This window comes from Aythya marila, assembly GCF_965140915.1.
Source record: "Aythya marila genome assembly, chromosome: 1".
Taxonomy (NCBI): domain Eukaryota; kingdom Metazoa; phylum Chordata; class Aves; order Anseriformes; family Anatidae; genus Aythya; species Aythya marila.
Genome location: NC_139042.1, coordinates 118,771,109 through 118,786,205, shown reverse-complemented (window position 1 = coordinate 118,786,205; position 15,097 = coordinate 118,771,109). Strand labels below are relative to the sequence as shown.

General features: G+C 45.9%; 1 protein-coding gene across 4 annotated transcripts in view; it reads left to right on the top strand.

Moving 5' to 3' along the window:
• Positions 1–15,097, top strand: part of NME7 (NME/NM23 family member 7) — a 93,310-nt gene that overhangs the window by 77,594 nt on the left and 619 nt on the right. The gene's annotated exons all lie outside the window — the stretch shown is intronic.

Genomic DNA, 15,097 nt, shown 5'->3' with positions numbered 1-15,097 from the left:
TGTGGGACAAAGCATTTGAATTGCTTCTCCAAAACAAAAATTAAGGCTGGAGTTCCTTCTCAAGTGGAAGTTCTCCACTACGTGTGTTTGTCCTTTGAATCCCACAGCCTATTCAAAACTTCTTGATCTAGTATTGCTCTTGACTGCACACTTCGCAGTTCCCATGGCAGACTGGTCATTTTAACAGTTTGTTGTTTTTCCATCTAAATCTAAATCTTTCTCTCTCTATTTTTTAAATTATTTATTTTTTAACTTAGGCATAATTGTACATGGAGTGTGGTTCTTCATCTGTCTGTAGTTTCTTATATACAGTCCATGTTAAACCAGCAATTTTAAAGGACATCAGTTAGCGTTCTTTAATGAATGTGACAGAGCAGCAAATGTTTTATTGTCAATGTTTAGCAAATTAATGTTGTCATGTAAAATATGGAGACCTTTTTACTGCTGGAACTGTACGTTTTGGAGTTTCCTTAAATCTGTGTTTTGTAGGAAATTTAACTTCCTGAAAATGTTGTAGGTAAGCAAAATTAAAAAACAAAACAAAACAAAAAAAACCTTCTGGATTTGTTTAAGTGGAAGAGCTTGTCACAGCTGATGAAGAAGAAATGATACAGTATGTGCAGAGATAATCCTTGTGAGAGACTTCCTTCAGAAGCTTTTCTGTGGGAGGACCTCAAAACCAGTCACAGATACCTGATTTGCTTGTCAAGCAGAAATCAGACCTTCCACACTCTGAGCCCCAGTAGCTGTAACAGTGCCACATGCGCTGGGCTAGAGCAGAGCGACTCTGTGGCGTGCAAGACAACCATAGAAAGAAACTTCAGCCAAAGGCACTGGGACAAACTGATGTTTTTAAGAAATATGCCATTCAGTGAATGATAGTGAGTGTTTTAATTCTTTAATGGATAACTGAATATTTTAATGTATTGAGTTTAACGGAGCAATTATCCCCAGCCTCAGAGGAGGTGAACTCAGATAAGGAGCTTGTTGTAGAGGAGAAGGACCTCGGCAGTCTTGTGTTGGCTTGGTGTCCACATGTAGCAGTGGAACTTGATTCTTTCAGCAGTGTTAGTGTGCACTCATCATGTCCATGTTCTGGTAGCAGATGTTGTTATTGCTGAGATGTTAAGTCTGCTGCTCCAATAAAAACTTTACAATATAATTGCTGGATAACAGATTAGTAGAGAGGGAGTCTGGAGTAAGTGTACCCCTGCTATATCTTTATAGACTGAAATTTCAGAGAGAAATCTAGGCTACTGGGTTTGTACTACAAAGATGAACGATCCTTTTTAAAACCCCGATGAAAATGATTTAATCATTAGCAATCTCTTTCATTTCTTCAGGTGGCATTGTTTGTACAGTGTTACTGCTCTGTTTCAGATATGACTCAGTATAGCTTGAAACCCCAGACTCTATGCAAATTATTGCATTCCTTTTTGCTGATGGAAAAGGTAAGTTTGGGATCTGAATTCAGGCCAAAGAACCTCAGTTTCATTTTTATCTCTGGTGCTGATTTTATGTGAGCTTGGCCAAGCCACTTTTCAAATTTTGGCATGGAAGTGTTTGGCTCTGAAATTCTGTATGAAGATGCTCTGACTTATATTTATCTTCTCCAAAACGAAATACTAAATGCAACTAGTTTTAGAACAGAAATTGCAGAAGCTTTAGTACAAATAATGGCATGAAATTGTTAACACTGTTTTTTTGTTGTTGTTGTTTTTTTTTCCTACTTACTAACACATTGAACTTTTCTATTTATTTTTTTAATATTTTTATTTTTTCTTTGCAGAATAGGAAATAGCTTAATTACTCTTCTGAATCCTTCCATGTTCTGCACCTCCCCTAAGACCAATAATTTTTATTTTATTTTATTTTTTTTGAGAGAGAGAGGATGCTGTGTTGTAAGCTTTCTGAAACTCTTGGTCAACCAGAGAGCTAGGCCTTAGCCAACTGCTACAGGCCCAAAAGCAGGCAGAGCCAGTCTGATAGACAGTGAATAATGCTGTTTACTGCCTTTGATTCAGAGCTCCTGTACAACCTTTAACATATCTATGGCTGAATCATCCCTTTCCAGATGTTCCCATTTCCAATGCAGCCTCTTCTTACAGGCTGAAGAGCTGCAGAGTAGATCCTCCAGTATCTCGGAGCTTGAAATGAGCCCAGCGGGTTTGTACAAAGACAGCCTTAGCTGCATCTGTCAGCCAGCGTGCAGACTACTTACACTACTAATGCTAAAACAGCTTATTAGGGGTCCCTGCCACAGCCCCAGCTCTGTTGTGGCCTCATGTTGTGTGTGCACATCTGCAGGGTAAGCAGTGCCCCGAGGAGATGAGTTGGATAACTGAGGATCAGGTGCTTGCTGAAGTTAATAGTCAAACTCTAGGTAACTTCAGTGGTTCATACTTAGTTGATGGTCACTAGAAAGGGAAGGTAGTGAACTTTCTCCCCAAAATCATGACCAAGGAAGGAGTACTTGGGGGAAGGAGAGAGAGCAACTCTCAACTCTTTTCTCAGGAACAAGGGCTAATTAACCAGGGATCAGCTTACACACCTAGTTTTAGAACAATGTGTGTTTAATTAATGCAGTGCAGTAGTTTTCCAGTGTTTTCTGTTGGACTCCTTTTCCATGTACCTGGAAAAAGGAAAGTTCACTTTTTAATCTAAAAAACAAGCAAACAAACAAGCCAAACCCCGAAAACCAAACAGCAGCACTCGCTCCCACCAGTTTGACCCTTAACTCCTGTCTTTGTTCTACAAACTACTTCATGTTTTGGGCAGTGACTGAAGCATATCAGAGTTAATGAATAACTCACTTTGGCGCAGGAGATGAGGGGAGATGCAGTTGAGTCTAAAATGCAACTGGCCATGTGGAAAAATCTGTGTATTTTCAGTTGTAAAGCTGTAACTACTTTTTTTTTCTTGGTATGCAGATACAAGAGGAAGGAGAATATTGCCCTGAATGCTCTTGGATGAGCACTTTGACTTACTGGGCCAGGCGCTTATTTATTGATTTCATATACTTGTGTGTCTTCTGTCAGTACAAAATGTATTTTCACAAGTGACAATGGACAGACACAAATAGCTCAGAACAGTCTGTTTTCTCAGCTTTGCTGTAAGTTTTCCATTGTAATGGGGAGAGGAGAGGAAGGAGGAAGTAGAGAAAGGATTCTGTTAGACATGGATTGTTTACGAGATGGTGGGGTTTCACAGGTAACAGCTAAAGCCACACATTCTTTATTTTTCATATCCTGATGTTGTTGCCTAGGATATTTGTTCAGAGCAGGGGTTTGCATTTGTTTCCCAAATACAGAGCAGGTACCACTCTACGTCTTGTCAGGTTTTTTCTATTTTATGTAAAGCAAGTACTATTTCAACCAAGCAAACAATTACAGTATTCACCTGGATTCATATTCCATCTGAATAGAGCAAGGACTGGAACATGCATGTTTTCTATGCCAAATACATTCTCTTTTTAACAGACCAGGAACAGTTTTGCATCTACGCACTGACTCAACTCACCGTCTTGGACCTGAGGAACATTTCTGATAAGTGTCTTGTTGAAATAAGCGTTTGCAAACTATCAGATCTAATGAATCAGCATTCCCTAGTCAAACAAGTTTTCTTGAAATTAGTCATTTCTAGGCTAGTTTTAATTGAAGTACTTGATATAAAGTGCTGTGGCTAATAGGCTTTATGATTTATATGTCCTCTTAAAGAAGTGAAAGAAAATTAAAAATCAGTCAGTGAAGGTCTCACATCACTGGAGGTAAAATGAATGAACTCTCCACAGGAGGTGGTGCTGTACGCACACCTTAGCTCCTTGTTATCTTAAATGGCAGAACACTTTCCAGATTATGCAGGAATCCATGTAATCTGAAGACATTAAAAAACTGCTACCCTAGACCCTCAGTTACTACAAAACCAGTATTTGGGGATTTTGTCATGCTCGGCCTGCAAATTGTTGCTCGAACTGTGCAGTTCAAGGTATTTTTGTTCCTGAAGGGCATTTGTACTGCAGCCAGACACTTGGGGGGCGATAGACTGCATGCCTCTGGGGTAACCTGAAAGGTCTCCTCATTGAGATGCAGCCTGAGTGTCCGAGCTGTCCACGTGAGCTTTATCTTCCTGTGCCATCCTGTATGGGGCAGAGTCGGTCTCCTGGGGCTTCTTTGCATTGCTGAAAAATGCTGTCATACCTGTATATACATGTGTGTGTGTACATAAATACATATAGGGAGAGGATGCTGCCATTGGTGCAACAACATGGTCGAAATGTGAATTTTGGGTGGGATAACCTCCCCATTGCTGAGGGAGATAACGTTATTAGGTGACTAATTCTTCCAGTGGCCGATAACATGGCAAGCGCTGTGGGAGTGTGCTTACCTGTGCCTTTGTGTGTCTGGTAGGCCATGTATGAAACAGCAGAGGAGGGTGAGCTGCTCAGCCAGTTTTTATGGGAGTGGAGGATGTGCCAGCTTTCTTCTGGGTCTTGTGTCTCCGTCAGTGCTCTTTCCACTGACTCCTCAGAGCTCCACACGGCTGCCGGGTGCTGTTGGGGGCAGAACTACTGCTGGAAGCTCTTCTTTCCCCTGCACAGCCTCACACCGGTGAGATGGGCTTACTGTTTCTGAGCAAACAAGTAGTATCATCCACCTGCACAGGCTACCTGTGGTGGTCTGACAGGCAGAGACTCGGACAAGTTCTGGCAGTAGGAAGTTCAGCTGGTTGAATCCAGCCTCGGGGAGATGGGAGGCAATGTCATACGATAAGCAGTGACAGGATGGGCCAGTTCACCAGATGCATTTTGTCCAGACAAGTGCTGTGGGCGATGCAAAACAGCACTGTTTTTCTTGGACTCTGTATTACCTAAGTGCTCTGATGAGTGTTAAGAGCTGTGCTGCTCCTGGGCTTTTAGCGCAGCTGCCTTCCACCTGCCAGAAGCCAGCTGTACCTTGCTCTGGTTTTCCAAACAGTGCCGTGAGAAGCACACCTTGTACCTCCTTTCCCTTTGCGTTTATTTGAGGAGGCTGGGAGGAGGGGGTTGTTCTAGCAAGCTGTTCAGAGTGGCCGGGGAGGCACTCACCTTGCGGCGGGGGAACACGACAGATGCATCCCATAACCATTTCCCTAAGCACGGAGTCCTGTTACAGAAGCACTCTGCTCCCTGCCAACTCGCCTTTCTCTGCTCGCTGCTTTCTTTCCTGCCCGCTGCCATTGTCTCGACATGTGGGTGTGCTGCAAGGTGGTGGCTATCATCCACCCTGGAAATGCTGTTGTGCCAGCAGGGAGCTGGTCGCTGGGTTTAGGTTGTAACAGTTTAGGACGGAAGGCATCAGAGGGATGCGGCTCTGTTACACTAATCTTGTTGGTGCATCAAGGTATAGTCCAAGCAATTTAATAAAGCATGTCAATGAGTAACTCTCAGAAGCGTCAATGTGCTTACTGTGGAATTTGTGTATGTCACATTCTGAACAAAGGTCTCCTGCATTGCTTGTTACCGATTAACTTGTCTGGTATTATGCAAGCTGCCTCTACCAGCTGAGAACTAACTCTCCCCATTCACAGGGCAGCGCAGCTTGTAAAACATTACACAGCAGAAGTGCATAGCATGGCAATGAACCTTTCACTGAGGGCATTTCAGCCGTACAGCATTTCCCTCAGGAGTCTTTAAAATATTAATAAAGAAGCCATTGTTTCACTCAGTCATACGGCAATTTTGCAATGAAGTCTTCTATTAGGGGCCCATACTGAGCTGCATAATCCAGGGTAAGATGCTTTTAATAATTTCCAGTGAAAAAAAAATACAAAATTGGAAGGTTTGAGTTGTTGGTTTTGTTTTGTTTTGTTTTGTTTTTCAAGTTTTCATCAAAACACTATTTTTGGCTGTCATTTGGAAATTTCAGTCTCTCCTGGTACAAAATGATTTCTAGAGAGACCTGTCAGATAATGGTTATTATGATTCAAGTGCGTCTCCATTTTAACTTTTTGACACTTTTTACCCAACAGCTGTGAGAACAGGTTGGAAAGAATCTGGAGTGTAGGAAAACTTCATCTCATTTGGTGATGTTTTTGCATATCAGCAAATGTTAGCCAGCACTGGAATTCTGTCTCAAAACGTTTCCTGAGGCTGTATATACACTTATAGAGAGAATTAAGTAATCTTTTTGTGTAGGCCCATCTGAAAAGAAATTAAAATTAAAAATAGCAATAATAGAGAGATGGATTTTGAACACATGTTGGTGATTTATCCTTTTTTAAAATTAAATTATGATATTATTGGGTCACTTGCAGCCTAATTTTGAACATCAGTTGTATAATTATTATACTTGTGGGCCTGACAGGCAAACTAAACTAGAACCTTGTTTAAACAGAGTTGTGAAATAGTTGAGCTCTTGTGCTTCCTCTTCTGGGTAAGATCCGAGGTCCAGCTGCCCCTCGCTCTGCCAAGTCGGAGGTTTATAAGTGCCAGAGAGGAGAAGTTAACGAGTGTGAACCAAGCAGCTCCCAAAGCTCTTTAAGTTTCACCTTACCCCAGAGGTAACCTATGTGATAAACAGGGCTTGGCTTTTGGCATGTGTCCATGTTGCACTGAGCAAGGTAATTTTGCAGAGGGGAGGTCAAGGCAGAGGGACAGCTTTGCACTTCTTTATAATTCATCTGAGGCCCAGTTTGTGTCTTTGAGAGCACTGCTGTCTTCTTTCGCTTGACATATTCTCATTTTGAACCAAAAACCTCAGGTCCTATTTCCTCTACCCCTGTGCTGAAGTACAACAGCAATTTATGTGCAACTCAGCTGCTCTGTGGGCAGACTAAAGGAAAGAGGAGAGAGAAAAGCCTGCGGTAATACCTCATACAGCAAAACCAATAAGCAGTGCTGTCAGTTGTGCAGAAGCATGGTATCTCCTTTTGTTTCTTAAGCAAGGAGTTCTGCACCTTTTCTCATGGTAAGAGAAGCACTGTTTTCATGTAGTGCACACTGCTGGGTGATGCAAATATATTTTTACATGAATTCCTGTTACCGACCTCAGCCAGCTGCGCCTCCCACCTCTCTCTCAGAGGTCAGGTAGGTAAATAATTAGCTATATTTGTACTTCCTGTATAGCGTTTGCACCTTCTCTCATCAATGCAACTCTCTTGACTGGATACTCTAAACTAGCAGTAATTATTAAGTCAGCCATCTGCATATATGTGTTGAAATGTACATGGAGCGTGAGGGTTGAGGGGGGGAACAAATCCAAACTTGTGTTAATATGGATACAAGACTGCACACATGCTTTCCTGTCCAGCATACATGTAGATCCTAATGATGAGGGTTATCTTGAGTTAGGAGTTTATCAAGCTCCAGAAACCACTTTGTCTTTCATTATTAATAATAAGCAATTAATCAAAGTGTGGTATCATTATCATTGTCGGTTTTGTGTTGTGTTGTGATAACACTGCAGGCTCAGGCCCTGTGCATAATGACCGTGTGCTAGCAGCTGTGCCAGTCAGAATGGTGATGGTCACCTGAAAGGATGTTGGCCATAGTCTAGGGCTCTTTGAAGTCACCAGCATCTTCTGGCTTCAGTAAGAGCAGGATTGTCCCTCTCCCTCCTTAACCCTGAAGTGCATTGGTGTAGAGATGGGGAATGATAAATCTGTAAGTATATCATGTTACCATGTGGGCAAGTTTCCCTCTGTGTTGATCTCAGTAGTAGTTATTGCTGTTGTGTTGGAGAGGGACAGTGTGCCGAGAGTAGCTAGCCACAATCTGGGAACTGTGGCCTGCCTGGTTTACTCAGTCCAGCTATTGAACGGGGACGTGGTCAGCCAGGTGCCAGGAGTCTGGTCCTGTCATGACAGTTTGGGGTTCAGACCACAGCAGGAGTGTTGTAATCGCAGAGGATCTCTGAGACTTGAAACAAGCTCTTGGCCTCCCCATACTGACCTGTCCCAGAGGGGTATGGAGCTTTCTAGGCTCAGTGGCCTCATCCAGAAGGCACTTTGAACACGACTCTGTGGGAGGGTTGCCACTGCCTGGGCAGGATGATTCCTGTCAGCACAGAGAGCCATGGTCTGCACAGGGGCTTGTGATGGTGCATGCAAGGCCACTGCTTGTGGATGGGGTGGTGTTCTTGTTTTGTTGGGCTTTTGTAGGGTGTTACAGAGTCACAGAATGATGGAATGTCCCAAATTGGAAGGGACCCACGAGGATCATTGGGTCCAACTCCTGGCTCCACACAGGACCATCCAGAAATCAGACCCTATGCCTGAGAGCGTTGTCCAAATGCTTTTTGAACTCCGTCAGGCTCCATGCCATGACCACTGCTCTGGGGAGCCTGTCCCAGTGCCCGACCACCTCTGGGTGCAGACCCTTTCCCTAACCCCCATCCTGACCCTCCCCTGTCCCAGCTCCATGCCGTTCCCTCGGGTCCTGTCGCTGTCCCCAGAGAGCAGAGCTCAGCGCCTGCCCCTCCGCTCCCCTCCTGAGGGAGCTGCAGGCCGCCATGAGGCCTCCCCTCAGCCTGCTCTGCCCTGGGCTCAACAAACCAAGGGACCTCAGCTGCTCCTCACACATCGTGCCCTCCAGACCCTTCACCATCTTGGTAGCCCTCCTTTGGACACTCCTTAAAAGTTGTATGTCCTTTTTATGCTGTGGTGCCCTGAACTGCACACAGGTGAGGCCGCACTAGCACAGAGCAGAGCAGGACAACCCCTTCCCTCCACTGGCTGGCTGTTAGTCTGGTCTGTCATGACTCTCACCTTGTTGCCAGGTGTAGCCTGTTGGGTCTCATGGCCAAATGCTTCCTTGCAGAACATCTTGGTTGCCCAGGAAGAGCTGTAAATGATGGCTGCCTTCTGCTTCATTTATTTGCTTGTTGCTTCCTCACCTGAGTACATGGCGTGGGTGAAAACAAGTTCTTGTTCTCACTTTGTGACCGCTTCCTCCTGTATTTGCATTAATCTGTCAGCTCAGGACCGCGACTTTCCATGCTCTCAGAGTAGGTTGGAGAGCCTTAAGTCGCTACTGGCAAGAAGCCCTCATGGTGTCTGTGGCATTGGAGAGCTTTACCAAGATACTTCAGGTGCTGGCAGCAGGGGCCTCTTTCAGAGTTTTTATCCAGCATTCAGGACATGGTTGCAACTTGTGCCCTTTTATCAACACCCGTGTTGTTGCACCTAGCATCTTGTCTGTACCGAAGGTGACTGGTTCAAGGGTGTCACAAGCATGTTTGTAAGAGCTCCTCAGCTTTGAGGCAGGCAAGATATATGTCCCTCAAGATATAGGTGAAACACAGAGGCAGTGATCCTGGTGGCTCAGTGAGTTACTTGGGAACCTTGTGAAAGCCGTACTTGCTGCCATGTTGTAGTTTTTTCATGTGAGGTGGGTGCCAGAACCTTCCACTTTGTTTTTTTCGAGTGGCTCTTCCAGGCCAGTGAGCTTTCCTGATGGTGACCAAAGAGCAGGGCTTCTGGTGAGAGAGCCCTGGGATAATATGTTCCACCTCAGCTACCGAGCAGTTAGCTTATGCCATGGAGTAGCAAGATTTACTGAAACTGTACCTTCTTAGCGGGCCTGCGGATATCTGTGCTTCAGAAATCAGTGGCTTGAGTCAGCACATTAGTTATGCGCTGTGTATAAGCAATGTTTCTTTGTTATGTTAAATAAGCTTTTGGTTTCACTTGTTTTTCTTGTACTGTTACAGAGTCAATAGCATAAATCTTGCTTTCTTGGCGTTTTGTTTGTTGTGTCATAGTGGTGATTGTCACGTCCTCTCATTTATACCCGGCTTGAAGTTCAGATTTCTCTAATGTACTGTTCAATTTCCAAACAGCTTCCATTGCTCTTCTCTTACCATATTTTCTGAGTTGATCGTAACCATACACAGTATTTGAGATGACTCTGTTATCAGCATGTAGTATAAAGGCAGGATATCTACTGTTATTCTCTAGTGTTTCTTTAATGAAACCTTCTGTTACAAAGTTTTTTTTTGTTTGTTTGTTTGGTTGTTTTTGTTTGTTGTTTTTTTTGTTTGTTTGTTTGTAGGGTTTTGTTTTTGTCCCAGCTGTACTTAAATTAATCTGGACACATGAAGAGTGTGTGTGTGCTTCAGAAATAGTTCTGTCTTGGGCAGCCTGAACAGCTGTATTTCTTACAGTGTGTGATGCTTTAGAGAGGGGCAGGAGTGACTGACTTCTGATTTTTTTTTTGAACAAACTTTCTGGGACTAAACTCTCTTTGGGTACATGTGGGAAAATAATTCATTATGAGCAACGAATTAGATCCTCTTATTTGACAACAGTTTTCATTCCTATACTGCTTTTGCCTGGAAGGATGGTAGGTTTGGGATGTGTTAGTCTAATTATTTCGTGAAGTGCTGAGTGAAGTGTAGCTGAAATTCATTTTAGGCATTAGCAAATGCACTAGAGACTTCATGTTCATATTGATGTTCAAAACAAAATTAATGAGTGAAGAGATTTTTGGCTCCTAGTAGTGACCTCAAAATGAGATAACCTGTGAAAATTATAAGACCGAAGTGTTTTGGGAGAGTGGTATTTTTGGTATTTTGTACGGATGCTGAAAATTGAGGTCAGCAAAGATTCTCTGTGTCATGTGCATGGATGCCTACACTGAGTCAAGACAATAACGTTTCACGGTGATTTCAGGGAGAGGGGTCTGTCCGGCTGCTTGAAAGGTGCTGAGATGACTGACAGCTCTAAATTAACACAGGGATCAAAAAGCTTTCCATCTCCCAGCTGCCAATTTCGGTTCAGCAGATACGAGGAAGGACCGGAACTGCCATTATCTTCTGGATGATGGATGTGAAGTGAATCGGTGATCTCAGCATGCGTTTTTACCAGTGTGTCTCTTCATCAGCCCCCTCACTTCTGACACAGGCGGTATTAACAGGATCTCTTGTCCAAAACTGCCACCCCAAAGGTCAAGGCGATTGGACCCTGAGTGCTGAGGTACCTCTCAGTGCCAAGATTTTCTCTGGAGCACTGCCTGTGTCATGTGCTGCTCACGGTGTGCCTTGCTCTGTCCCTATGGAGAATCACAGGATGTCCTGAGTTGGGAGGGAGGATGAGGATGAGGTAAGAGAACTGATGGCATCTAGCTGCACTGGTGCAAAGCATTTGACACTGTCCCACACAGCATCCTTTTCTCTAAATTGGAGAGACGTGGATTTGACAGATGGACCACTTGGTGGGTAAGGAATTGGCTGTCTGGTCTCACTGAAGGAGCTGCAGGCAAGGTCTCAACGTCTGAGATTGGTGATGAGCAGTGTTCCTCGGGGGCTGGTACTGGGACTGGTGCTGTTTAACGTTTTTGTCAGTGACATGCACAGTGGGATGGAGTGCACCCTCAAGCAGGTTTGTGGACAACACCAAGCTGCGTGGAAGGAGGAGAGGGGCCTGGACAGGCTTGAGAGCTGGGCCTGTGTGACACTCATCAAGTGCAAGAAGACCAAGTGCAATCCCAAGCAGAAATACAGGCTGGGCAGAGAATGGACTGAGAGCAGCCCTGAGGAGAAGGACCTGGGGGTGGTGGTGGATGAGAAGCTCAACACGAGCTTGGGACTGGATGGGCTTTGAGGTCCTTTCCAACCCAAACCAGTCTGTGATCATCAAATCAAGCTGTGTTTGGCTGACACCTCTCATCAACCTTTTTGCTTTGTTTTCTGGGTAGAAGGACAATTAAATTGTAGATGTCTGTAACTTCTAGGCTTGAAATCCTCAGGACACTTTGTGCCTGCACTGTGTCCTGAGTTATTAATGAGAGCTTTTGCTCTCCCTTGAAAAACTGGCTGCCTCACTTGATTTGCTTCCTTTTCTTTTTTCTTTTTTCTTTTTTCTTTTTTCTTTTTTCTTTTTTTTTTTAATTTTTCCTGGTTCTCCATGCTCTGAGAGCACACATTGTTCAGATGATAATTGTTTGTGCTCTGCCAGGGCATTAGACTGGATTTTGCTGTTGCCTGCTGCATTTACTCCTGACAGTTTGCAGGGACGTTTGGAAGCTTCTGGAGGGAGTGGCTGACTTCATTGATGTGAGCTCTGCAGCGTGCATGCGACTGAAGCAAAGCTTCATGGAGCTGGAGCAGCTCTCAGCCTCTCCTGGCTGAAGCAGTTTGTGGGGTCAGAGCCAGAAGGTCACAGTTCTTCATCCCTGTCACTACTTCCTGAACATGACTGGTGTTAGTCCCCGAACAGGAACTAGAGCAGGCATAGCTGCAGACTGCAAGGCAGGTGGGTGGCTCCAGGGATTTGTAAGGAGAGTGCTGATTTTAAATTTAATCCTGTTTCATCCCTGGCAAGGAGCAGACACACCTGAATGTTCAGCATCCTTTGAAGGTCATTGGGTGGCTTCTGTGAAATGCATTGGGTAGGCTTCAGGCCAGTTCCTGGTGTGAGCTTGTCCTCTACCACCTGTAGAGGTCCTGTAGAGAAACCAGAGGAGTGTTTGGATGACAGAGACCTTGCCCTTGGTCCTCGGGGTGTGTTGAGGGGCTTTATGCAGGCACAGCTGCTTTTTTGGTGATTTATACTGTACCTGGAGCCTGGGAAAGAGAGTGACTGTTTCCTGAAATAGGGGGTGTTTCAGCATGCCTAACCCCAGCTGGGATGCCCCGGTTGCCTTGGCACTTTTAGATCTGGGTTCTTAGAGCTGTCTCCAGCTGGGTCTTCTAAAGATGGGGGCACCCCAAATCTCTTGGTATTGCTGAAGTCCTTGCTGTTGGTTCTTGCCTTCTGCAAAGCCCCGCATGTGTTGGCACTGAGTGGGATAACTTGTGGCTGCTGGCGCCTGCTGGCTGGCGGCTCTCGTCTGAGCTGCTGAGGGCGAGGTTCTTGGAGAGCCGCAGCCTCCCGGCGCAGCTGTTAGCAGGTTTTACTGGAGCCGGGCGGCACTGACCCACCTCAGAGTTACATGCGAGGAGGATCTGTCCTCGGCACCCAGCTCCACACTTCATACAGCACGCACTGTGCCTGTCCTCGTGGGTGAGCCTCTGCAGAGCAGGCCATGTGGCTCTGAAACAAGCCAATGGAAGCTGGTTGAGGAGGACGTTTCCTGTAGGTTGTCAGCAAGCTGAGGTTGTTGGGCTGCTCAGCCCGGGGCAGCGTCCTGCAGCACCTGCCAGGGCAGGTGGGGGCCTGGCCGCGGGGTGCAGGATGTGGTGGGAGGTGGCGGAGCGCCGCTCAACCTGCCCACGTTCGGTGCTGTGAAAACTGGTTCCTGGCCTTTATTTGTATGCCTGTGCCGGCACGGGCTTAAAGGGGCTTGGTGTTAAATGCGTTGTTCTGCTTCTTATTTTATAAGGATTTTAATGCCTCGCTCTACCCCTGAAATCCAGCGGCCCTGTATCAACAAGCCAGGAGATAAAATTTGCATTAATGGTTACAGTTGTACTGAACTACAGTGAGCCAAGCTGGCAGCAAGAACAAGGTGCTCAAACTGGCAGCTCATAATGCGGTGTCCTGCTGGGCGGCGAGGAACAAGGCGCCTGCCTGGAGAGAGGGGCTGTTACACGGGCAATACAGCGCAGGCCCCACCCCCAGGAAAATAAAAATCAGCCTGCAGGTGCTGTTAATTTTAGCTGGATGTGCTCGTTTACGTCTTTACCATCCCCAGCTTTTCACTGTGTGCATAGCAGCACACAGCGGCTCTGGCAGTAGGACTGTGAAGGTAAAGTCTGCTGTGTAACCATCATTGCTGGCTCCAGTGCGTGAGCTGCCTGTCCAGAAGTCCACGCGTGGTTTTCTGGTGTGGTTGTGGGTTGGTTTAATCCCTGCAGCCGTGTGGTGCTGAGCCTCCACTGGGGCTGACGAATGAGTTGCATTTTGGGGCAGCCTGGTGGTAGCCGAGCTGTCAGGAAGCCCAGTCTCATCAGTGGGCGGCTGGCAAGCGTGAGGACAGGGCAGCCACTGCAGTTAGTGCCTGGTTAATTAGTGAGCCGAGCTGGCCAGCCTGCTTTCACTGAGTCCGTGCTAGTGATTTGTGGATAAACGCTTGTTTTTTTGCATTATTTTATAATGTATTACTCAGGGTACATGCTGCCTGTGCCACCTGCTCCCTGAAGGAAACGCAGGTGCCATAAGCTTTCCGTGGTGTTTGGCCAGCCCCCTAGAATAGGACACTATCTTTATTATTGGTTTACACTTGGACTTTGCTCTTATATAGTAAATTAGCCTGCAATAAATTATCTAACTATGAGTTGGCTTTTCTTAAACTAAAGCTTTTTTTTTTTTTTTAAAGTATCACCTGCCAAGCACATAAGGTTTGACCTGTAGGGGCGAGGCTGTGCCTAAGAAACCTTGACCTGTGCAACCCCCATCTCCACCCCATCTGGGTTGTAAAACAACCACCTGCTGGGCGCCCACACGGCCAAGTGTTCCCGTAACACGTGTGACTTCAGCGTGCCTTTCAGGGAGTACTTTGGTGCTTCACTCACAGCGGCTTTGTTTTGTTGAGCCCTTGCCTATATGCATACAGCAGCAAATTAACCAGCCGAAGGTGAGGTTTCAGCTAGCTCATGCTCGTTGTTAAAAACGATGAAACACTTGTGCTGACTGCTGTGGTGTACAATAGCTATGTTTGGCCTTCGAGCAGATGGCTAAAAGTTCAGCAAATTGCTTTTCCAGTATATTGCATTCTAATTATGAGGGCTTTTTCAAGCAGCTTGCTCTAGGATATTCATGTTTTGCCACTTTACCCAGAGAAATTCTGCCTGGGATCTGCTCCATACAGCATAAAGGGATCCTGACTCCGGCAGGAAGCTGGCTGCCAACCCGTCACATCTCTGAGCAGCCCTCTCAGGCGCAGCCTGTGCTCAGAGCAGGGCAGCTGGCCCAGCAGCAGCCAAGGACAAATCCCAGCCCTGCAGCTCCCTTTCTTCTGCTTTTGTGACGCCAGCTCTCTCCCCGCCTGGCCCTGCAGCACTTACCTCTGGCAGGCGGTTAACAAACGGCTCTTACCTGACCTTACCACGGGAACACTCAGCTGGTGCCGCTAGGCCTGGAGCACATGCAGTGACAGTGAACACCGCAAGCCTTCACTGAGGATGTTTTAATGAGCAATGCAATCAGGGCACACATGCCTCTGCAGCCTCTAAGGCATCAG